Genomic DNA, 24,761 nt, shown 5'->3' with positions numbered 1-24,761 from the left:
TTCCCATCGGGGTAAGGCCCTTTCAAACTCGCCCCTGCCTCCGTGGAAGCTGCGCCGACCACGTGACCGCCGCCGCCGCCGCTGAACGCTGCCGTTCGCCGCCCTGAAGCCCAGCCTGACGGCCCAACGACCTACCAGCAATCAGTCGCACCGTGACCTCATCGCAACGCGACTTCCAGACCATTTAAAAATCACAGCGGCTCCCAGGCATGCCCTCTTACTGCCTCCATCGACCGGCGGAACCCACGAGGAGGCCACGACAGGGAGTTGGGAGTGAGGGCCGCGCAGCCGGCGCAGCTTCCCATCGGGGTAAGGCCCTTTCAAACTCGCCCCTGCCTCCGTGGTAGCCGCGCCGACCACGTGACCGCTGCCGCCGCTGAATGCTGCCTTTCACCGCCCTGAAGCCCAGCCCGACGGCCCAACGACCTACCAGCAATCAGTCGCACTGTGACCTCATCGCAACGCGACTTCCAGACCATTTAAAAATCACAGCGGCTCCCAGGCGCGCCCTCTTACTGCCTCCATCGACCGGCGGAACCCACGAGGAGGCCACGACAGGGAGTTGGGAGTGAGGGCCACGCAGCCGGCGCAGCTTCCCATCGGGGTAAGGCCCTTTCAAACTCGCCCCTGCCTCCGTGGTAGCCGCACCGACCACGTGACCGCCGCCACCGCTGAACCCTGCCATTCGCCGCCCTGAAGCCCAGCCCAACAGCCCAACGACCTACCAGCAATCAGTCGCACCATGACCTAATCGCAATGCGACTTCCAGACCATTTAAAAATCACAGCGGCTCCCAGGCATCGTGCGCCCCTTCGTGCAGACCCAAGTGCCACTAACAGGATACCCCTTCCTTCTGCAATAGAAATCCAGGCACAGCTTTATAATCCCTCCGAGGCAAACAGTATTACCCAAGACTCCGGAGAACCAATCATTCACCCTTCACAACTGGTTACACCAAGACACAACTACTTTAAAAATGCACACACTTCCTATTCCCATAATCAGGAACAAACCAAGAACAAACACAACACTGACCCCCCAATATACTACAAGACAACAAAGACTGATCTCAATTATGACATCTCCTACCACTCAACTCTTAGGTCTCTCACTTTTCTCATTAACTCTATTCAACGCACAATCACTTTCCAAAAAAATGCATATCCTCAATGATTATCTTATCGAAGTCAACCCAGACCTATGTGCTATTATGGAAACATGGCTAAAAACCTCAGACATAGTACTTACAAACCAGCTACCTACACAAGCCTACGACATTATTTCTGTACCCAGACCTAAAAAAAAAGGAGGAGGCCTTCTGCTGGCCACCAAGAAATATCTAGGTCTCACACTTCAACAATCATACTCCACCATGAAACTCAAATTCTCTCTCTTTAAGTCAGAACATCTACAAATATGCCTCATCTATGCCCCACCAGGAACACCCATCACCTCTTATAGAGCTGATAACCAAATACATCAACTCAGACAAACCAACCATAATCCTGGGAGACTTCAACTTGCACGTTGACTCACACCCCCAAACCACAAACTGTGAAACTATGCTTACTGCGCTCAGCCATTTGGGTTTCACACAAATAGTCAAAGGTCCCACACACAAAGGCGGACACACGGTAGACCTCATATTCATTAATGACAGTTTCTCCATCCACACCAATCCTTCCTGCTCACCAGTTCCCTGGTCAGACCACAGAGTCATCTCCACGACACTCAAAAAAGAAACCCTCCCACCACAATCTTCCACCAAAACCACAATTCATTTTAGAAAACCATGCCCACTGGACCTACTCAACGATATCTGCTCCAAAGAACTAAACCAGCTAGACCTCTCCAATGCCACTACAGCCACCACGTCATGGATCAAAACCACCAAAAAAATCGCAGACCAAACTTGCCCAATTACCACCAAAATTATACAACCTACACTAGACAACAGAAAACCATGGTTTACTCCGGATCTTAAATCTCTAAAACAAAATTTACGAAATAGAGAACAAAGCTGGAGAAAAAATCCCACCACTGCTCTACACTCAGCCTACAAAACCACACTAAACACCTACAGAAACGCCATCCATAAAGCCAAGAAAGATTTCTACGCAACTAGAATCCACAACTTCATCTTTGACTCAAAGGCACTTTTCTCATATGTCTCTTCACTCACCAAACCACCACCGCTGTCCATTCCAGATCACCAAGCTCTCGACAAAGCTAATGAACTAGCCAACTACTTCAAGAAAAAAATCACCAACCTCACCAGCTCAATTACCAACCATAACTACACACCCATCCTGCTTAGCAAATCTCAGCCTCAACAGAAGTACAGCCTTGAATGCTTCGAACCCAACTCGACACTGGAGATTGAAAACACCCTCAAGAAAAAACCCTCTTCTCACCCATCAGACCCAATACCAACAAACCTACTCACAGCCATACCAAACACCATCGCCCAACCAATTGCGAAAATCATTAACACCTCTCTAACTCAAGGCATAGTTCCCAATCAGCTGAAACTAGCAATTCTCAAACCCCTATTGAAAAAACCTAACGCCTCTCCAACAGACCCAGCTAACTTCCGTCCCATCGCAAACCTTCCACTGATAGCCAAACTGATGGAAAAAGCGGTAAACAAACAACTGTCAGAGTACCTCGAAGAAAACAATATTCTCTCTCCAGCACAGTACGGCTTTCGCAAATCGCGAAACACAGAGTCTCTTCTAATTTCCCTCACAGACTCAATCCTACTAAACCTAGAGAAAAAGCAATCACACCTACTGATACTTCTAGACCTATCCTCAGCCTTCGATACTGTAAACCACACAATTCTCATAGACCAATTAGCAAACATTGGTATCCGAGGTACAGCACTCAGCTGGTTCAAGTCCCTCTTGTTTAATAGATTCTACAAAGTTAGGATAAACAACAAAGAATCTCAACCGATCCTTTCAGACCAAGGTGTACCTCAAGGCTCATCACTCTCACCAACACTCTTCAATGTATACCTCCTCCCTCTTTGCCAATTACTCTCCAACCTCAATCTCACCCATTACCTCTTTGCCGACGACATACAGATACTAATCCCTATCACCGAATCACTTCAAAGAACCATCACCCATTGGAAAGACTGCCTACAATCAATTAAAGACCTACTCTCCAGCCTAAACCTAGTCCTGAATGCCAATAAAACAGAGATGCTAATTATCTCGCACGACTCCACGATTAACACAGCAATCCCTACAGCAAACATGGATTTCGCCACAGATGTCAGAGACCTAGGAACATGGTTGGATAACCAACTAAACCTAAAAACATTTATAAACAACACCACTAAGGACTGCTTTTATAAACTGCAGGTCCTCAAAAGGCTAAAACCTCTCCTCCATTTCAGTGACTTCCGATTAGTACTACAATCCATCATCCTAACAAAACTCGACTACTGCAACTCCATCCTTCTCGGACTCCCCGCTAGCACTATCAAACCCCTGCAGATGGTTCTTAACGCTGCTGCCAAAATTCTCACAAACACCAATAAAAGAGAACAAAGTACCCCAATTCTATGCAATCTACACCGGCTACCCATCAAACACAGGATTCAGTACAAAACACTCACCATCATATACAAAGCTATAAACAACATTGCACCCATCTCATTAAAGACACAAATTAGAGCCCACACATCTTCCAGACCCATCAGAAGCGCTTATAAAGGATCTCTGTATGCGCTTCCAGCAAAATCACTATTAAGAAAGAGAGCACTATCAATAGCAGGACCGCACCTATGGAACTCCCTTCCACCAGACTTACGCCTTGAACCCAGCCTTCCAGAGTTCAAAAAACAACTAAAAACTTGGATATTTAGACAGGCGTTCCCTGACTCATAATGTAAACAGGCTTCCTGACCTCCTTCCTTCACCCCCCGCTCCCACCCTACCCATTGTTCATTGCCCCAAATCATTCCGCTGACGAACTATTCAGCTCAAGACAATATCCAGCCATAATATTAATTCTTTTAAGGCAATCACCATCATATCCTCTTCGACTCACTACTGTAAATATTATCTGTACAGTTGGGGTCTCATGGCTGATCTGTTTCCTGCTCATATTGATCGGAACCAGTTCTTTGATCTGTTATTTATCTAACTGTTTATTTAAAATTATTATTGAATTGTTACATGTTAACTGTTTAACTGTTTATATGTTTACCTGTTCACTGTAAATAAGCCAGGTTTAATGGTTTTAATGTTTTAATGTAAAAAGCCCCGGCCAGACAAGCCCCGGGCGAGTTCCTATTCTCTGTAAACCGGAATGATTTGTATCTAATGCAGGAATTTTGGTATAGAAAAATTATAAATAAATAAATAAATAAATATCAGTATATTTTGCTCTTTTATATGCTTTTCTATTTACTGACGGGATATCCCCGAGCTTTAAAACATTCTGCCAGAATGCTGGCCTGAATTTCAAACTTCATTTCAAATTTCATTTCATTTCAAACTGAATTTCAAATTTCAGCAATAGAGGATACAAGGTCAAGATACAGAACAAAGAATCCTCTCAACATCCGTCGTCAGTAGGAGTCCCACAGGGGTCCTCCCTGTCTCCTACTTTATTTAACATTTACCTTATACCGTTATGCCAACTTCTCACTGACCTTAACCTCAAACACTTCCTTTACGCGGACGATATACAGGTCCTGATACCCATTAAGGATTCCTTCGCAAAAACTCTGGCTTACTGGGATACATGCCTTCAAAAAATTAAACTCCTCCTCACCAGCCTAAACCTGGTATTAAATTCCAGCAAAACTGAACTCCTGCTCATCGCCTCAGAAAATAGCACCATCACCTCTGCACAACAAGCCACGCCAACAATTACACAAGTGAGAGACCTAGGAGTCCTAATTGATAATCGCCTGAATTTCAAAGCCACCATTAACAAAACCACCAAAGACTGTTTCTACCAACTACAAGTGCTGAAAAGAATTAGACCTCTTTCCATGCCCAAGATTTCAGAACCATTCTACAAGCAATCATTTTTTCAAAATTAGACTATTGTAACACCATCCTACTCGGCCTTCCCGCTTCATACACCAAACCGCTTCAGATGGTGCAAAATGCAGCTGCACGAATTCTGACAAATACCAGGAGAAGGGACCACATAACCCCGATTCTAAAGAGCCTCCATTGGCTACCTATACACTTTAGAATAATATACAAGGCCATTCTTACCACATACAAAATCATCCACCAACTGGCTCCCATTGACCTACAGATCCCTCTCCGACTACACAATTCGTCAAGACCGACAAGAGATGCATACAAGGGATCGCTACAGGTACCACCGTCCAAATCTACTAGACACTGCACACTAAGAGACCGGGCTTTCTCTACAGCCATTCCTCCGTTATGGAACTCCATCCCCTCAAATCTCAGAACAGAACCATGCATCTCAACCTTCAAAAAAAGACTAAAGACCTGGATATTCATACAAGCTTTCCCGGACGCCAACATGGTCAACTAATCTCCAACTACACCTTGTTTAACCATATCTTCTATCGTTTACCTGTGTGAATTAATAACCTGTCCTTTCTCTTCCTTCTCAGCCAAGTTCTTATCACCCTGTTATATGTAACTGCCTTTTCAGCACCATTGTTATAGTTATGTTTACTATGCACCCCTGTTCTATGTGAACCAGCATGATGTGACTGCTGTCTCGAATGCCGGTATATAAAAATCTGAAATAAATAAATAAATAAATAAATAAATAAATAAACTCTGTTGATGTCGAACATATACGTTTTATACGAAAGAACTGGCTTGTCGGCAAACCTCTTTTGAAAGAAGGCTGATGGTGACTGTCATATTTTAACAGATTGTTTCGGTCTGTCGGTGTTAGGAATTTGCTCCTCCAGAGGGGAGGAGTTAGCAATCTGTTATGGATCTGCTCCTGTGGAAGGAGGAGTTAGCAATCTGTTAGGGTTTGCTCCCCAGAGGGGAGGAGATAGCAATCTGTAATGAGTGAGCTCCCCAGGAGGGAGGAGTTAGTGATCTGTTAGAGGTTTGCTCCTCCAGAGGGGAGGAGTTGGCACTCTGTATAATCTCTGTGCTGAGTTGCAATCTATTATGGTTCTGATGTCTGATGGGCGGAGACATAGATGAGAGCTAGTACTCTGTTATGTTCAGCTCCTGAAGTGGGAGGAGTGAGCACACTGTAGTAAATAGGCGAATCCTTGGGCTGATGGCAGATGACAGCACCCCCAAGAGGATATCCTGAGAGGGACCACCGGCTAGGCTTGAGTATGGAGACAGACACAGATAGTTCTTTTATTAGGCAGGTTAGTAGAACCACCAGAGGTGGCAGTAGTGAGTTGCTATGCCCGGCAGGGCTGAAGTCCCTCAGATACTGGAACTGCGATCCCAGGGTTGCTGAGCTGTAGAGAGACTATAGATATTGAATAGACAGGGTATGCTGTATACATAGCCAGTAGTAGATGACAATCTCACATAGAATCTTAAGAAGGCTCAGTAGCTGGAAAGAGTTAGGCCCTCGAGGAGCGAATACCTGTTTCCAGGGAAAGCTCTGAGAGAGCGGTGGCAACTCACAATTGTCTCTATTTGTAATAGCTTCTAGGTAGTAGAGAATCTTCAGAGTCTTCAGGAACATGGGCCCTCAAGGAGTGAGTACCGGTTCCTATCTGCAATCTGAAATAGAGAAAAGAGAGCGAGGCCCCCAAGGAGCGGGTACCCCTGGTAAGTCCGAGGAGGCAGAGTAGCTTAGAGAGAAGTGGGTCCAGATGAATCTCCACAATCAATCCTTGCTAACTCGAATAGCAAGCGCAAGTGAAGACCTTTCATGTTGGAAGCGGATGACGTCAATACAGGGGGACGCCCCTGAGGTTCGCGCCCTTGCTGGTACATACTTCGGAGCGCGTGCATGCGTGCGCCCTACGTCATCAGGAACATGGCGGATCTGCAGCGTTGAGCCGGTCCGGGAACGCCGGGGAGAAGTGGCATGGAGACACCGTGGCAGCAAGCCGTCCATCAGGCCCGGAGGGAGTCGCCACAGAGGTAGAGAAGAAGGAGCAAGGGCGAAGAACAGGCCCGAATGCAACAGTACCCCCCTTCAAAGGGCGATCTCCTCCTCAGGTACCAGGTTCAGGTTTCAAAGGATGCGCTAGGTGGAACTGATGAAGCATCTCTTTATCCAAGATATTGGTCTGAGGCTCCCAAGTGATCAAATCAGGGCCAAAGCCTTCCCAAATTAGAAGGTATTCAAAATTCTTGCCTCTGTTACGAACATCCAGAATCTCTTTGATCTTGAGTTCAACTTCGTCTTCTACAATGATGACAGATGGATCTTGAGATTTGGAAGAATCTTGCAGAGAGTTATTGATAATATCAGCAGCAATGGGTGGAGCTGCTGTGGACATCACTGAGGAATTCAGTGGGAGTGGTGGTGTAGAAGAACGTCCAAAATCCACTTCTAAAGATGACTCTCCAGTAGATGTTGCTGGATAAGAGATAAAGGCATCGCCAGCGGATACAGACTGGCTAGTTGCCAAGAGTATCTTCTTCGGGTCAAAAAATATTGAAGAATATTCACTGGGTATAGTATCATCTTCGTCTAGAGATATTGAAGAACATTCACTAGGTATAGTATCATCTTTTCTTCTTCCAGAGCAAACGTCTGCACCAGCTGATGACCCTGATGGTAGGGAAAAGCCCTTCTGGAGATTTTCTTCAATGTATTCTGACATTGCTTTATTCTCTTTGGCTGAGAGGGGGTATACCCGTCCTTTTGGTGGCTCAGTATTGGGCTTCAGTCTTATCGCGCAGTCATAAGGCTCCAGTGGAGGAAAAACATCAATTACTTCTGTTGCGTTCGTGCCTATTCTTGCCCTCGCTCCACCCTCTCTACCTTTGTGGTGACTCCCTTCGGCTCAGATGGACAGATGCAGCCGCGCCTTCTCTCCGCCTCTTGGTCCCGGTGTCCCCGGGCTGGCTTGACGCTACGGATACCCCATGTTCCTGATGACGTAAGGGCGTGCGCACGCGCTCCAGACTTTGTACCAGCAAGGGCGCGAACCTCGGGGGCGTCTCCCGTACTGACATCATCCCTTTTCAATTTAAAAGGACTTTGTTTGCTAACTACAAACGAGTTAGCAAGGAACTCCAATGGGACTTGCTTCGGCAGTCCATGCTACTTGCAACTATGCTCCGAGTCAGCAAGGGGAATTCTTCTCCACTGCTCAGCCTTTTCAAACTTACCAGCTCCTCTAGGGCTCCGCTCTCTATTCTTGATTTCAGATTGTTGGACGTGATCCGGTACTCGCTCCTCGAGGGCCTACATTCCCGAAGACTCGAAGACTCCTACTGCCTGGAGGCGATCGCAGACGTGAACACAGTGAGTCCTATTACAGACAGGAACTGATACTCGCTCCACGAGGGCCATTGTTCCTAATCGCTAAGGCTCCCTTCAGTCTAAGACGTTATCGCAGGTACGGAGATCGTGAGTTACCATTACAGATTGCAGATAGGAATTGGTACTCGCTCCACAAGGGCCTATGTTCCTAATTCCTTTCTCATACTCTCTTCTTCCTCAGAAGATATCGCATACCTATGTCTTATGGATTATTATTGCAGATTAACAAATAGGAACCGGTACTCGCTCCACGAAGGCCTATGTTCCTAAATCTCTCCTAGCCTCTCTTCTATTCCAGAAGCCATCCCATACACAGTTATTGCGAGCTCTATTTCAGACTGCTTACAAGAACCAGTACTCGCCTGCGGCTCCTGTTCCTGAATACTGAAGACTCTCTGTTGCATATAGAAGTCACTACAGAGACCTACTATTGTGAGTGTATCATCTATCATTGGTTATGCCCAGCATACCCTGTCTACTCACTACCTATAGTCTCTCCTTGCAGCTCAGCAACTCAGAGATCGTGGTTCCAGTATCAGAGGGTCTTCAGCCCTGCCGGGCATATCTACTCACTACTTCCACCTCTGGTGGTTCTACTTCCAGTCTAATAAAGAACTATCTGTGTTTGTCTCAATAGTCCAGCCTAGCCGGTGGTCCTCTCAGGATCTCCACTTGAGGGCGCTGTCAACTGCCATCGGCCCAGGGATTCACTATTTCTACTAAGTGTTATTCCTACACTAATAAGAGCGGTATCGTCATCTCCCACTCTGTGGGAGCCAATCCACATCAGACCATCACTCCTCTCTCTGTGGAAGCTGATCCATATCAGATAGCTATCTCCCCGTGGGAATCATACAGATTGCTGGTTCATCTTCTACAGGAACAAAGCATAACAGTTGCTACTCCTTCCCTCTGGAAGAGCAGAGCACTAACAGATTGTTATTCCTTAGTAAGATCCTTACAGAGTGCTACTTCGTCCCCTGGCGGGGTGATCATTTATAGCTTGTTAACTCCTCCTTCAATGGAGGTAGCAAGCATCCAGATTCATAACAGATTACTAACTCTTCCCCTCTGGGGGAACAGATCTATAACAGATTGCCAACTCCTCCCCTCTGGGGAGCTGGTCTCTAACAACTTCTTTGGCAAATATATCCCCAAAGGAGCGGCAATCCCGGTACTGCTGGTGTCGCGAACGTGTCTATAATAGGCGATATCTCCTTAAGGCATCTCCCATGACATTCGGGGCCCCAGTGGGAGAGATCCAGAGATATCCAGTCGAAGTGGGGTTGGTGTACTTGCAGCCAGGGTAACCCCAGGATGATAGGGTGCACCGCCTTTTCCAGTATAAAGAAGGAGAGCAACTCCGTATGAAGAACTCCGGTAGGAAGATTAACTGATTCGGTTTGATAAGTCACGTCTCCCGGTAAGGGCTCTCCATAAATGGAGGATACCCGTAGTGGATTTTTCAACTTGATGAGGGAGATCCTCAAATATTCCAATAGTCGTCTGAGAATGAAGTTGCCTCCTGCCCCTGAGTCCACCAGGGTAGGAGTTTGAACCGTGAGTGGTCCATAGGTCAAAGAGACTGGGAGAGAGAATGTAGGAGAGGGCGCGGTAAGGCCCAAGAACAGTCCTTCCGCAGGACTTAAGTCTGTCTGTTTCCCGGACAAAATGGGACAAGTAGAGACATCATGGCCGGGCTGACCACAGTACATGCACAGACTGTGTTTCTTCCGGAATCTTCTCTCTTTAGAGGTCAAGAGACCGTGACCGAGTTGCATTGGTTCCTCTTTATCAACAGCAGGAACTGCTGGAGCCATCCAAGGTGCAGGGATACTGGCCTGTTTCAACCCAGTTAACACCTTAGGCCGGAGTTCCTTCACCTTGTCTCAGAGCCAATTCTCAATCCGATTAGCTAAGGCTATCAATTCTTCCAGCGAGTCAGGTGTTTGGCGAGAGGCCAGCTCGTCTTTCAAACGGGTATCCAGCCCTCTGCAGAAGAGAGTCTTGAGACATCTGGGGTCTCAGTGAAGTTCCGCTGCGAGAATCTTGAATTCTATTGCAAATTCAGTCAATGATCTGTTGCCTTGCTTCACGTCCACTAAAGCAAACCCGGCAACAGACATATGAGCAGGGTCATCAAAAACGGATTTAAACAAGTCCATAAATCCTTCTAGGTCCTGGAGAATAGGATCCTTGCATTCCCACAAGGTAGATGCCCATGACAAGGCTCTCCCATCTAAGTATGACAGGATATAACTGGTCTTAGAGAAGCCCGTGGGAAACAATGAAGGTTGTAAGGTGAAATGTAAGCTGCACTAGTTCAAAAAAACCCTGCGTCTTCTGGAGTTCTCCGGAGAAGCGAATAGGAACTGCCCGTGGAACAGCAGTCTTTAAAGTTACCTCCTGTAACTGACCTTCTTGAGTAGAAGCTGTGCCTTGTATCTTCTGTGTGTGAAGCTGATGAAATGCTGCAGTACGTTTCTCCAAGGCTTTTTGCTGTTCTGAGATGCGTTGAGCCAGACCCGGTATAGCCTGTCCAACATGCGTCCAACAGAAGCCACCAGTAGGTCGACCTTGGGGATTACTCCAAACCCTGCCAGCACCAGAAAAGCCCTGGACCCACTTGTCCACTGATTTTGTAGTGGACCTTCCAGCATCAAAGGGGAATACGGTCATCTAGGTCATCATGGACCGATTCTCCAAAATGGCTCATTTTGTCCCTTTGCCTACCTTACCATCAGCCCTAGAGTTAGCATGTCTCTTTTTCCTGCATGTGTTTCACCTGCACGGCCTGCCCATGGACATCATCTCCGACAGAGGCCCCCCAGTTTGTCGCCCGCTACTGGCGCTCTTTATGTAAAATGTTCAGGATCTCCATCAGCCTGACTATCATGTACCACCCTCAAGCCAATGGCCAAGCTGAGCGGATGAACTGCTCCCTCATATGCTTTCTCTGCACCTGTTCTAATGACCAACAAGGCAACTGGGTGGATTTGCTTCCCTGGGCCAAGTTCTCCCATAATTCCCACATTGCAGCAGCCACCAGAGTCTCTCCCTTCTCGCTTGTGTATGGCAGTCAACCTCAGCTCCCTTTGCCAATCCCTCTCTCGGTACCCTCGCCCGCGGCCCAGGACACAGCAGACGCCCTCCAGGCCCTATGGACTTGCAGCAACCACCGTCTGTGCCAGGCCACTGCTCGAGCTAAAAGGTCCACTGATACACTTCACTGACCAGCTCCAGAGTTCCAGCCGGGCCAGAAGGTTTGGCTGAGCACCCGCTACATCCGGCTCAAACTCCCTTCGCAAAGGTTCACTCCCAGATACATTGGGCCCTTTCCGGTCACCCGACACATTGGACCAGTGACGTACCAGCTTCGGCTACTATCGACCTTGGGGATACATAACTCGTTCTATGTGTCACTACTCAAACCACTGGTACTTTCTTGACCTTCACGTAAAATTCCTGAATCTTCCCAGGTTACTTCTGAGGCCGATACAGGCGTCTACCAAGTTCGTGAGGTTCTCGATATCCGGAGAAGAGGCCACCGTTGGGAGTATCTCCTCTCATGGGAAGGCTACGGTCCCGAGGAGAACTCCTGGGAGCCAGCAAACAACATCCTCTACAAAGGACTCTTCCTTCGATTCCATCGAGCCCATCCGAGCAAACCCAGGTCTCAAAGAGGTAGGCATAAAGGGGGTGGGTACTGTTGTGTGCCCTGGCCATGGCAGGCCCACGACTGGTCCTACTCACTCTGGCGCCCAGCTCCCAGACCTGGCCCATCCTCATTGGCAGCAGTGGGCAGCTGCCTGCACTACCGCACCCCCGCTGCCTCCTCAGGTACTCCCAGTTCCTCCGTGGACCCCTCCAGCTCCCAGCGGGTGTCCCCATGTGTGCCATGGAGAGACACAGCTGTCCAGCATCCTGCCTTCTCCTAGGCTTGCGTGCGCATCCTGTCGGCCTTTAAAGGGGCCGCAGCAGGAATCCAACCCACGGCCCCAAATGATGACATCATCGGGTCCTGCTATTTAAGACAGGGCCCACTACTCACTCCTTGCTTTGGCAACAGGTCTCCACACTAGTTGTGTGCTTCATTGCCCATGCCTGTTCTTGACTTCATTCCTGATTCCTGTTCATGACTCCGTTCCTGGTTCCTATCTAGCCTCTGCCTTGGACTGATTACTGGCTTTGACCCGTGCTTCATTGGACCTCAGGACTCATTACTGGCTTTGACCCGTGCTTCATTGGACCTTGCTCAGTGCTGATTACCGGCATTGACCCTTGCTTCGTTGGACTGATTTCTGGCTTTGACCTTTTCTCCGCTGTATCCTGCCTAGTACTGCCACCTGCCCCGACTCCAGCCTGTTCTTGACCTCGCCTCTGGACTTGGCCTTGTTAGGCTTTGGCCTTCTACTGCCTAGGCATCACCTATCCTTGCACTCTGGTCTGTCCTTGCCGCCCGGGCCTCTGGACTCCTGCCTCGTCTGGACCTGTCTAGGTTCCTCCGATACCTCTGCTGGTCCCTGGCTGCCTTCTTCAAACATCTACTGGGATTCATCTGACGGAGGCCCACCTAAGACCAGCCAGCCTGGGCACCCAAGGGCTCAACCTGTGGGGAATGAGGGCTGATACTGGCGAAGCTCCAGTCGGCCTCCATCTCCCGGTCTGCTCCACCTCCTGATGGTGGGGACCCGTGGGGCTTGCCCTATGGGTAGCATCAACCCCACCTCAGGCCAAGGGTCCACCACAGGTGCAACAGAAGCCCTATTTACTAAACCTTTCTCCCAGAGACACATATTGGGAGAAAACCTTTAGTAAACAGGCTCCAAGGATTGTTAAATTCAGTGGTTAAACTGAAATAGCACCATGGCCTCATGGATAGACACAGATGATATATTGCCCCTAATAATTTGTCAGTTAGCTTCTTTTCCTGCAGCCAGCATGGTATTATCACATTACAGCAATGTTTGGTGATAGATTTGTCAGCACTGTCTTGACTCCAGTAATAAAATAGTGTGAGGTGTTTGGCTGGATGCAGGCTCGTGATAATGCAGAAGTCTTGACAGGGTTAGAAGTTCTCTTTTGCTAGCACTTGTGCCCAGCAGTACATAAATAAAAAATAAATTAATAAATAAAAAAAGCAGTTCTTGGTGCTCTATCCTAAGACACAAACAAAAGCCTCAAAACTTCCTCCATGATGACTTAACAGCCCTCTTACTGTCTAAATAGCCCACCAAGTCTCAGAGCTCAACAACTTTTCTAGGCTTTCTCTGACACCATTAAAATCAAATCCATCTTCTCCAGAACTTTCTGTAAATTGTCTGCTTTTTCATGGATCTGGAGGTTCCTCGCCCTCTGGGCTGTTCAGGCTTCCTCAGTCATTGTTTTATGCAGCTGTCACCAGTTGTTACCCTTAATTTACAATTAGCCTCAGTTATAAGAAAGTAGCAGAAACATTTAAAAAATGTATCCCAATTTGTCCATCTACATTACTTTCCATGGTACCAGAAGGATTTAGGATTTTTCAATTCTTGTGATCAGATCTCTAGATCTCTAGACCTCCTAGTGGATCATCTGTCCACCATGTGACTTATACCAATAAAAATTCCAGGTTTTTTTGTATCAGCCCCAATCAACTGTTGTTATGAATCTGTTATGAAATATGGACCCTTAGCCTGAGGTGGTGTTGGCGCTACCTGTGAGGGAGATCCCCGCAGGTCCCCACCATCAGGAGGCAAGGCCGGACGGGAAGCAGAGGCCAGCTGGACCTTCGCAACTACCAGCCTTTGTTCCCCACAGGTTGAGCCCTTGGGTACCGGGGCCGGCTGGTCTTAGGTAGGCCTCTGTGTGGACGATCCCGAAGGCACAGCCAGACAAGGAGGAGGGTCATGAGGATTTGGAGGGTCTGGGGTTTGGAGCAGGCAGCAGAAGATGTGGTCACGTCCGGTTCGGGGGTCAGAAGTAGGCGGCAGAAGACGAGGTCAAGAGGCAAGCCGGGTCAAGAGCCAAGATCCATCCGAGGGAAGAGGAATCCGGAACAGGAGCTGGAAGACGGAAGTTGGGACGCAGGATCAGGAATGCCAAATGAGCATGTTGGAGAAGACAGCGAGGAGACCTGTTGACAAGCCACCTGCTGGGAGCCCAATGCAGCCTTAAATAGGCTGGTCTTGATGACATAATCCGGAGGGGTGGCAGCATTTTCCCACCGCCAGCCCTTTAAATCATGGGAGGAGGTGCAGGTGTGTAGGGGAGGCCCGTGCCGGGGTGGCAGTCAGTGGCATCCTGGCTGCCGAAGATGGAGTAGGGACTCCTTTGGTCCCGGGAAGAGGCGACCTGCATCGGCAGCAGCTCCCCACCGCCACCAGAGCCGTGGCCCACTGCCGACTCTGTAGGGCAGCAGGAGGTAAGTGGGGCTAGCTGTGGCGTCCTGTGGCCGGCAAATGTAACAGTATCCCCTTCTAGGCCCCCCCTCCAGGAGGTTTTGGCTTCCTAGGATGGGAGGCGTGGAACTGCTTAATCAAGTCCTTATCTATTATGTTGGAGGTGGGTTCCCAGGAATTTTCTTCTGGGCCAAAATCCTCCCAGGCGAGCAGGTATTCCCACTTTTGGCCTCTTTTCCTTACGTCCAGTACGTTGAGCACCTGATAGGTGGTGTCGGTCTTAGAAGCTAGTGGTTGCAGTTCAGGTAACCTCCTCGTAGGCCAGGACAGTACCAGGGGCTTTAGGAGCGAGGTATGGAAGGAGTTGTGAATCCTTAAGGATGGAGGCAGGTGGAGCTGATAGGTCATGGGACCCAGTTGGGGGAGCACCGGGAAGGGGCCAATGTATCGTGGCGCTAATCGCATGGACAGGAGCTGGAGGCGAATGTAGCGTGTGAATTGCGGGGCAGGTCTACAGTGAGAGTCAGTGGCCCTCTTGGCTTTAAGTCCTGCTTCGCATAGCAGCTGCTGCGTATGGTTCCAAAGGAGGTATAACTCCTGTGCCGTCAACTGAGCCACGGGCGAGGGGACGGTCAGTGGTAGAGACAGGGGAGGAAGAGGCTGCTTTCTGTAGACAATCTGGAAGGGCGAGGATCCGGTGGCAGGGTGAGAGCTGAGAGCGAACTCCACCCAATGGAGCAATGCTGCCTAGTCATTTTGACGTGTGTTGACGTAGGTGCGGAGAAATTGTTTCAACGTGCGGTTCGTCCTTTTCGCTTGCCCGTTTGCCTGTTGGTGGTAGGCGGTTGTGAAGTCCAACGTGATGTCGAATTTTATACAAAGGGCTCTCCAGTACTTGGCTGTGAATTGGATTCTGCGGCCAGATAGCACATATTTGGGGAGACCGTGGAGGCGGAAGACATGTTGGACGAAAAGTTGAGCCAGTTGAGGAGCAGAGGGGAGACCAGGAAGGGCAATGAAATGTGACATCTTGGAGAAGTGGTCAACTACCACCCAGATGGTCATATTGCCATCAGAGGGCGGAAGGTCCACAATGAAGTCTGATGAAATATGTGTCCAAGGCTCCTTGGGGGCCGACAATGGCTGTAATAGCCCCCAAGGTCGGCCCACCAGGGGTTTTTGATGGGTGCAGACATGACACAAGTCCACGTAAGTCCGGATGTCCTTTCTCATACTGGGCCACCAATAGAATCATTGGAGAGAGGCGAGGGTTCGAGCTTATCTGGAGTGACCCATGACACGGGAATCGTGAGCCCAGAACAGCACCTTGTTGTGGAGTCTTCGTGGAACGACTGTTTTCCCAGGTGGGATGGTCGCGGTGGTGGAGAGTAGGACTCGTGCAGGGTCTATAATATGCCACGGTGGTTCGACGGCATCTTCGGGCATGAAGGACCGGGAGAGGGCGTCCGCTCTGAGGTTCTTGGCTGCGGGTTGATAACGGAGCTCAAAGTCGAAGCAAGCAAAGAAGAGGGCCCATCGGGCTGGATATGGGTTCAGACGCTGGGCCTGGTATAAATATTTCAAGTTTTTATGATCCATGTAGATGGTGATGCGGTGTTGGGCTCTCTCCAACCATGGATGCCATTCTTCGAAGGCGAGTTTGATTGCCAAGTGTTCTTTGTCGCCAATCCTGTAATTACGATCCGCTGAGCAAAATTGTTTAGAGAAGAAAGAGCATGGGTGAAGAGTGTCTGTGGAGGAGTGCTTGCTCAAGATAGCCCCTACCCCTTCGGAGGAGATGTCGACTTCCACGATGAAAGGGCATTGAGGGTTGGGGCGCCAGAGACACAGCTCCTGAAGGAAGGCAGCCTTTAAGTGCTGGAAAGATCCTTCAGCCTCAGGAGGCCACCACTTAGGGTTCGCCCCTTTTCATGTCAGGGCCGTGAGTGGAGCCACTAGCTTCGTGTGATAATAATTGGTGAAGCTGAGGAATCTTTGCAAGGCCCGCAGGCCAGTTGGGTGTGGCCAATTTTGAATGCTTTTGAGATTTTCTGGGTCCATTTGGAATCCTTGTCTGGAAACTAGGTAATCCAGAAATGGAAGACGCTCCTTCTCGAAGGAACATTTTTCAAGTTTAGCAAATAACTGGTTGTCTTGGAGGCGCTGGAGCACACGGGAGACATCTTGGTGGTGGGCCTTGAGGTCTTTAGAGAACACCAGAATGTCATCAAGGTATACGACCACACACTCGTATAGCATATCACGGAACACCTTGTTCATCACATTTTGGAAGACGGCTGGCACATTGCAGAGTCTCTGGTATTGAAAGCCATCTTCCACTTGTCACTTTCCTGGATGAGGATCAGGTTATAGGCCCCCCCGAAGGTCTAACATGGAGAACAATCTGGCCCCTTGTAGGCGGTCAAAAAGTTCCACGATGAGCGGCAGGGGATAGCGGTCCTTTTGGGTGATGGATTTCAATCCCCAGTAGTCGATACACAGATGAAGCGACCAGTCCTTCTTTGCCACAAAGAAGAAGCCTGCCCCTGCAGAGGAGTTGGATCGCCATATGAAGCCTTTAGCCAGGTTTTCTTGCATATATTCTGACATTACCCGGGTCTCGGTAAGAGATAGTGGGTAGACCCTGCCTCATGGAGGCTCAGTGTCAGACAGGAGGTTGATAGCACAATCATACTGGTGATCAGGTGGCAATGTGTCTGCTCCATTCTTCGAGAAGATGTCCGCGTAGGACACATATTGGGTGGAAGACCAGTAGGGAGGAGCGAGGTTGTGAGGCAGTGCTGGGCGATGACTTCTCCAGACAGAAGGTGCGGCAGGATGGGCCCCACTGGGACAGCTGCAGGGAAGCCCAATCAAATTGGGGGAGTGCTGCTGGAGCCAATGTAGACCAAGAACCACTGGGCGAATGGCTTTGTTGATGACATGGAGCACTTAGCGTGGAGGGAGCCTGTGCGGGGCTTAACAGAAACTGTGGTGTGAGTAATCCTAAGAACATAAGAACATGCCATTAGGGATGTGAATCATTTTAGGACGATTAAAATTATCGTCCGATAATTTTAATATCGTCTTAAACCGTTATGGAACACAATACAATAGAGATTCTAACGATTTATCGTTATAAATCGTTAGAATCGTGAGCCGGCACACTAAAACCCCCTAAAACCCACCCCCGACCCTTTAAATTAAATCCCCCACCCTCCCGAACCCCCCCCCAAATGAGTTAAATAACCTGCGGGTCCAGCGGCGGTCCGGAACGGCAGCGGTACGGAACGGGCTCCTGCTCCTGAATCTTGTTGTCTTCAGCCGGCGCCATTTTCCAAAATGGCGCCGAAAAATGGCGGTGGCCATAGACGAACACGATTGGACGGCAGGAGGTCCTTCCGGACCCCCGCTGGACTTTTGGCAAGTCTCATGGGGGTCAGGAGGCCCCCCACAAGCTGGCCAAAAGTTCCTGGAGGTCCAGCGGGGGTCAGGGAGCCGGAAACCTCACTGAACGACCTCCTGCAGTCGATCTCCTGCCGGCGCCATTTTCCGTACGAAAACGATTCGCGGCGGGAAATCGCTCCCTGACCCCCGCTGGACCTCCAGGAACTTTTGGCCAGCTTGTGGGGGGCCTCCTGACCCCCACGAGACTTGCCAAAAGTCCAGCGGGGGTCCGGAAGGACCTCCTGCCGTCCAATCATGTTCGTCTATGGCCGCCGCCATTTTTCGGCGCCATTTTGGAAAATGGCGCCGGCTGAAGACAACAAGATTCAGGAGCAGGAGCCCGTTCCGGACCGCTGCCGTTCCGGACCGCCGCTGGACCCGCAGGTTATTTAACTCATTTGGGGGGGGGTTCGGGAGGGTGGGGGATTTAATTTAAAGGGTCGGGGGTGGGTTTTAGGGGGTTTTAATGTGCCGGTTTTGCGATTTTTAGATTTTTAGATTTTTCACGATTTTTCACGATTTTTCACGATATTTTACCCCCCCAAACGGCAACAATACGATTCCCTCCCCCTCCCAGCCGAAATCGATCGTTAAGACGATCGAGGACACGATTCACATCCCTACATGCCATACTGGGTCAGACCAAGGGTCCATCAAACCCAGCATCCTGTTTCCAACAGTGGCCAATCCAGGCCATAAGAACTTGGCAAGTACCCAAAACTAAGTCTGTTCCATGCTACTGTTGCTAGTAATAGCAGTGGCTATTTTCTAAGTCAACTTAATTAATAGCAGGTAATAGACTTCTCCTCCAAGAACTTATCCAATCCTTTTTTAAACACAGCTACACTAACTGCACTAACCACATTGTCTGGCAACAAATTCCAGAGTTTAATTGTGCGTTGAGTGAAAAAGAACTTTCTCCGATTAGTTTTAATTGTGCCACATGCTAACTTCATGGAGTGCCCCCTAGTCTTTCTATTATCCGAAAGAATAAATAACTGATTCACTTTAACCCAATATAGATCTCTCATTATTTTAAACACCTCTATCATATCCCCCCTCAGTCGTCTCTTCTCCAAGTTGAAAAGTTTTAACCTCTTTAGTCTTCCCTCATAGGGGAGCACTTCCATTCCCTTTATCATTTTGGTTGCCCTTCTCTGTACCTTCTCCATCACAACTATATCTTTTTTGAGATGCAGTGACCAGAATTGTACACAGTATTCAAGGTGCGGTCTCACCATGGAGCAATACAGAGGTATTATGACATTTTCTCTTTTATTCTCCATTCCCTTTCTAATAATTCACAACATTCTGTTTGCTTTTTTGACTGCTGCAGCACACTGAACTGATGATTTCAATATGTTATCCACTATGACACCTAGATCTCTTTCTTGGGTGGTAGCTCCTAATATGGAACCTAACATTGTGTAACTATAGCATGGATTATTTTTCCCTATATGCATCACCTTGCACTTATCCACATTAAATTTCATCTGCCATTTGGATGCCCAATTTTCCAGTCTCACAAGGTCTTCCTCCAATTTATCACAATCTGCTTGTGATTTAACTACTCTGAACAATTTTGTATCTTCTTCAAAAGTGATTAACTCACTTGTCGTATTTCTTTCCAGATCATTTATAAATATATTGAAACGTATGGGTCCCAATACAGATCCCTGAGGCACTTCACTGCCCACTCCCTTCCACTGAGAAAATTGTCCATTTAATCCTACTCTTTGTTTCCTGTCTTTTAGCCAGTTTGTAATCCATGAAAGGACATCACCACCTATCCCATGACTTTTTACTTTTCCTAGAAGCCTCTCATGAGGAGCTTTGTCAAAAGCCTTCTGAAAATCCAAATATACTACATCTACCGGTTCACCTTTATCTACATTTATTAACTCCTTCAAAAAAGTGAAGCAGATTTGTGAAGCCATGCTGACTTTGTTCCATTAAACCATGTCTTTCTATATGTTCAGTGATTTTGATATTTAGAACATTTTCCACTATTTTTCCTGGCACTGAAGTCAGGCTAACTGGTCTGTAGTTTCCCGGATCGCCCCTGGAGCCCTTTTTAAATATTGGGGTTACATTAGCCACCCTCCAGTCTTCAGGTACAATGGATGATTTTAATGATAGGTTACAAATTTTTACTAATAGGTCTGAAATTTCATTTTTTAGTTCCTTCAGAACCTTGGGGTTTATACCATTTGGTCCAGGTGATTTACTACTCTTCAATTTGTCAGTCAGGCCTACCACATCTTCTAGGTTCACCGTGATTTGGTTCAGTCCATCTGAATCATTGCCCATGAAAACCTTCTCTGATACAGGTATCTCCCCAAGATCCTCTTCAGTAAACACTGAAGCAAAAAAATAATTTAATCTTTCCGCAATGGCCTTATATTCTCTTATTGTCCCTTTAACCCCTCGATCATCTAACGGTCCAACTAACTCCCTCACAGGCTTTCTGCTTCGGATATATTTTTTAAAGTTTTTACTGTAAGGTTTTGCCTCTACGGCCAACATCTTTTCAAATTCTCTCTTAGCCTGTCTTATCAATGTCTTACATTTAACTTGCCAACTTTTATGCATTATCATATTTTCTTCTGTTTGATCCTTCTTCCAATTTTTGAATGAAGATCTTTTGGCTAAAATAGCTTCTTTCACCTCCCCTTTTAATCATGCCTGTGATCATTTTGTCTTCTTTCCACCTTTCTTGATGTGTGGAATACATCTGGACTGTGCTTCTAGGATGGTATTTTTAACACACCTTTCTATTTTTCTCATTTTATCAAAATTTGAAAGTTTAGCACGAGAGCTGTGAATTTGCTTACTGTCCCCATTCCAGTCATTAATTCAAATTTGATCATATTATGATCACTATTTCCAAGCGGCCCCACCACCGTTACTTCTCTCACCAAATCCTGTGCTCCACTGAGAATTAGATCTAAAATTGCTCCCTCTCTTGTCGGTTCCTAAACCAATTGCTCCATAAATCTGTCATTTATTCCATCCAGGAACTTTATCTCTCTAGCATGTACCAATGATACATTTACCCAGTCAATGTTGGGGTAATTGAAATCTCCTATTATTACCGCACTACCAATTTGACTAGCTTCCCTAATTTCTCTTAACATTTCACTGTCTGTCTCACCATCTTGACCAGGTGGACGGTAGTATACTCCTCTGTAGCCTTCCCCAACATACAAGGGATTTCTACCCATAAAGATTTGATTGTGCATTTAGTCTCATGCCTGGTATAGGCTCACCTTGGATAGATGAGAGCACGAGCGATACTAGGGAAGGACAGGTGGGAATCTGGAGGTGTTTTGCCAGCTGCTTCAGGATGACATTGCCTCCCGCTCCAGAGCCATGCATGCTAGGGTATGAAAGTTATGGTTACCCACTGAGAGAGTCACGGGAAGGGTAAGTGGGGGAGCTGGTGAAGTCAGGCCTAGGGACAGACCCCCATCATGACCTAGGCCCGAGAGTTTACTGGACATACCAGACAATGGGCTATTATGTGTCCAGCCGCTGGCATTGAAGGCGTTCTTCTGGGGTTAGCTTGCCGCGACCCAGCTGCTTGGGTTCCTCTGCTGTGGCCCCAGTCGAAGCGGTATTCTGCTTGATAGAGGGAGAACACCGGGAGTGCTGGGAAGCAGGTGGATGCCTCTTTGAAGGTTGCAATTCATTGGTCCGCTCCTGGAGTCAGCTGTCTATGCGGCCAGCTAGATCTTTGAGGGCGTCTAGGGAGGTAGGTAACTCGCGGGCCACCAGCTCGTCCTTTATCCGGGCAGCCAGTCCATCTAAGAAGATGGAGCATAAGCAGTCCTCGCCCCAGTGGAGTTCCGAGGCCAGGGTCCGGAACTCGATGACATAATCCATTAAGGAATGGGAGCCCTGGCATAGGTGGAGGAGAGACGACCCAGTGCTAGTCTGCCAACCAGGGTCATTAAAGACAGTGCGGAAGATGGCCAAGAAGCTTTGCAGGTCCCACAGGACAGGATTAGAGCGCTCCCACAGAGGAGAGGCCCAAGCCAAGACCTTGCCTCCAGGAGTGAAAGGATGTAGGTGATCTTCGTAGCATCATCAGGGAAGAGCGCGGAGTGGAGGCAGAAATGCGTATTGCATTGATTCAGAAAGCCTCGACAGTGATGAGGATCCCCGGAAAAACATGGAGCAGGGAGCGGTATGTCAGGGTGTGAAGTCGGTGTGGGGGCCGCGTAGCCCGGAGCAGGAGGAACCAACGGGCCAGACGAGACAGTGGAGTCCAGACGAGTACCAAGTCACTCCACTGCCGAAGTGAGGGTTTCTAAGATCTTCTGCTGCTCGAGGATCTTCTAAGCCAGGCCCGGGAAGGCTTGCTAGGTGGATGCCTCCACCGGATCCATGGGCTTTGCAATCTGTTATGAGTCTGTTACGAAATGTGGACCCTTGGCCCGAGATGGTGTTGGCACTACCGATGAGGGAGGCCCCTGCAGGTCCCCACCGTGGGGTGGTGAGGCCAGATGGAAGCAGAGGCCAACTGGAGCTTCTCCACTACCAGACCTCATTCCCCGCAAGTTGAGCCCTTGGGTACCAGGACTGGCTGGTCTTAGGTGGGCCTCTGTGTGAATGATTCTGAAGGCATGGCCAGACAAGGTGGAGGGTCACAAGGGCCCGAAGGACCAAGGCAAACAGAAGGTGCAGTCAGGTCTGATCCGGGGTTCGGAGGCAGGCAGCAGAAGACGTGGTCAGGTCCGGTCCAAGATAAGGAGGCAGGCGGCAGAAGACGTGGTCAGGTCCGGTCCAAGATAAGGAGGCAGGCGGCAGAAGACGTGGTCAGGTCCGGTCCAAGATAAGGAGGCAGGCGGCAGAAGACGTGGTCAGGTCCAGTCCGAGGGTCAGAAGCAGGTAGCAGAAGACAAGGTCAAGAGGCAAGCCGGTTCAAGAGCCAAGGTCTGTCCGAGGGAAGAGGAATCAGGAACAGGAGCTGGAAGACAGGAGTTGGGATGCAGGATCAGGAACGCAGGATCAGGAATGCCAAGTGAGCATGCTGGACAGTGAGGAGAACTGTTGCCAAGCCGCCAGCTGGGAGCCTGATGCAGTTTTAAATAGGCTAGACTTGATGACGTCATCCGGAGGGGCCGGCAGCATTTTCCCACTGCCGGCCCTTTAAATCCCGGGAGGAGGAATGCGCGCACACATAGGGGAGGCCCGTGCCAGGGTGGCAGTCCGCGGCGTCTCGGCCGCCGAAGACGGAAGAGGGACTCCAGCGGTTCCAGGAAGAGATGGCTTGCATTGGCAGCGGCTCCCCACCACCGCCAGAGACCCGGAGCCCCCTGCCGATGCTGTAGGGCAGCGGGAGGTAAGTGCGGCTGGCCGTGGAGCCCTGCGGCTGGCGAACATAACAACTGTATCCTGAGCATGGTGTGCAGGGCATGATGTTACTGCCTATATGCTGATGTTGAAAGAAACCAGTGAAAGAGCTGCAGTATTTATGATAAAAACCTGCAAATCCACATCACTTTACAATCATATACCTTAGTATCTGGAGAGAAGCAGTGTAGAAATTTTATTGGAGCCCGTCACTCCTTTCTCTCCTCCCCTTTCCCAGCCTCTAGTGCATCACCTCAGGCTCAGTCAAATGATATCCCCCTATGTCCCTCAGAGTTTCGGAGACACCAGTCAGCATGCAGCCACCCTCTCTGTTTGTTTTGGCTTCAGTCTGGGTTTGTAAGTTTTTGGCGGCAGGTTAGGAAGGTTCCCCAGAAATTTTTTTTTTTCAAATGATGAGCTCAGATCCCTCCACGTTTTCCCATAAATGTAAACATTGTTTCTTCTTTTTCTTCAGGTGGCTACGCAGCGGTAACCTTAAACCAGCCTCAGCTCTCCCTCACCAGTGCTAAATCTGCCTACATTGACTGCCCAGTGCAGGAATGCCAGTTTGTTCACTGGTATCAGCAGACAGCTGGCGAAGGGCCAAAGAGGATTCTCTATGTACAGACAGGCATGGAGTCCTACAATGCTGTGCACGACGAAGGCTTGCTCAAAGTCAGATTTCAGGTTTACAAGAAAGGTACCTCCTACACCCTAATGGTGTACTCTCCATCTAACAAAGACGAGGCTACCTATTACTGTGCGTGTTGGGATCTAACACAGTGACAAAGAGTCAGTAAGCAGCCTGCACAAAATCTCTCTCCCATTTATATTTGCATTTCTTTTTTCAGGCTTTCACGGCACTGGGAAACCACACAGATGTGACCCAGCTGTTATTCCTCCACACTAAACCCAGCTGGGGAAATGTTTTCAATAATTATCTGAAGACATGCAAAGCTGCAGCAGTTTTCAAACCCAGCACATTTTTGCCTTTCAGAGAGTGGAAAGGGAATGCCATGTAGGGCTGCCAAAGATTAGGGGAAGTAATTTTCCAAGGAGTTATGCATGTAAATGTAACGCACTATCATAGTAAATTTTAAAATGCCATGTTACACGCTAAGAGATGAATTTTAAAAG

This window comes from Rhinatrema bivittatum, chromosome 2 (assembly GCF_901001135.1).
Source record: "Rhinatrema bivittatum chromosome 2, aRhiBiv1.1, whole genome shotgun sequence".
Lineage (NCBI taxonomy): Eukaryota > Metazoa > Chordata > Amphibia > Gymnophiona > Rhinatrematidae > Rhinatrema > Rhinatrema bivittatum.
This window is presented reverse-complemented; position numbering follows the sequence as displayed.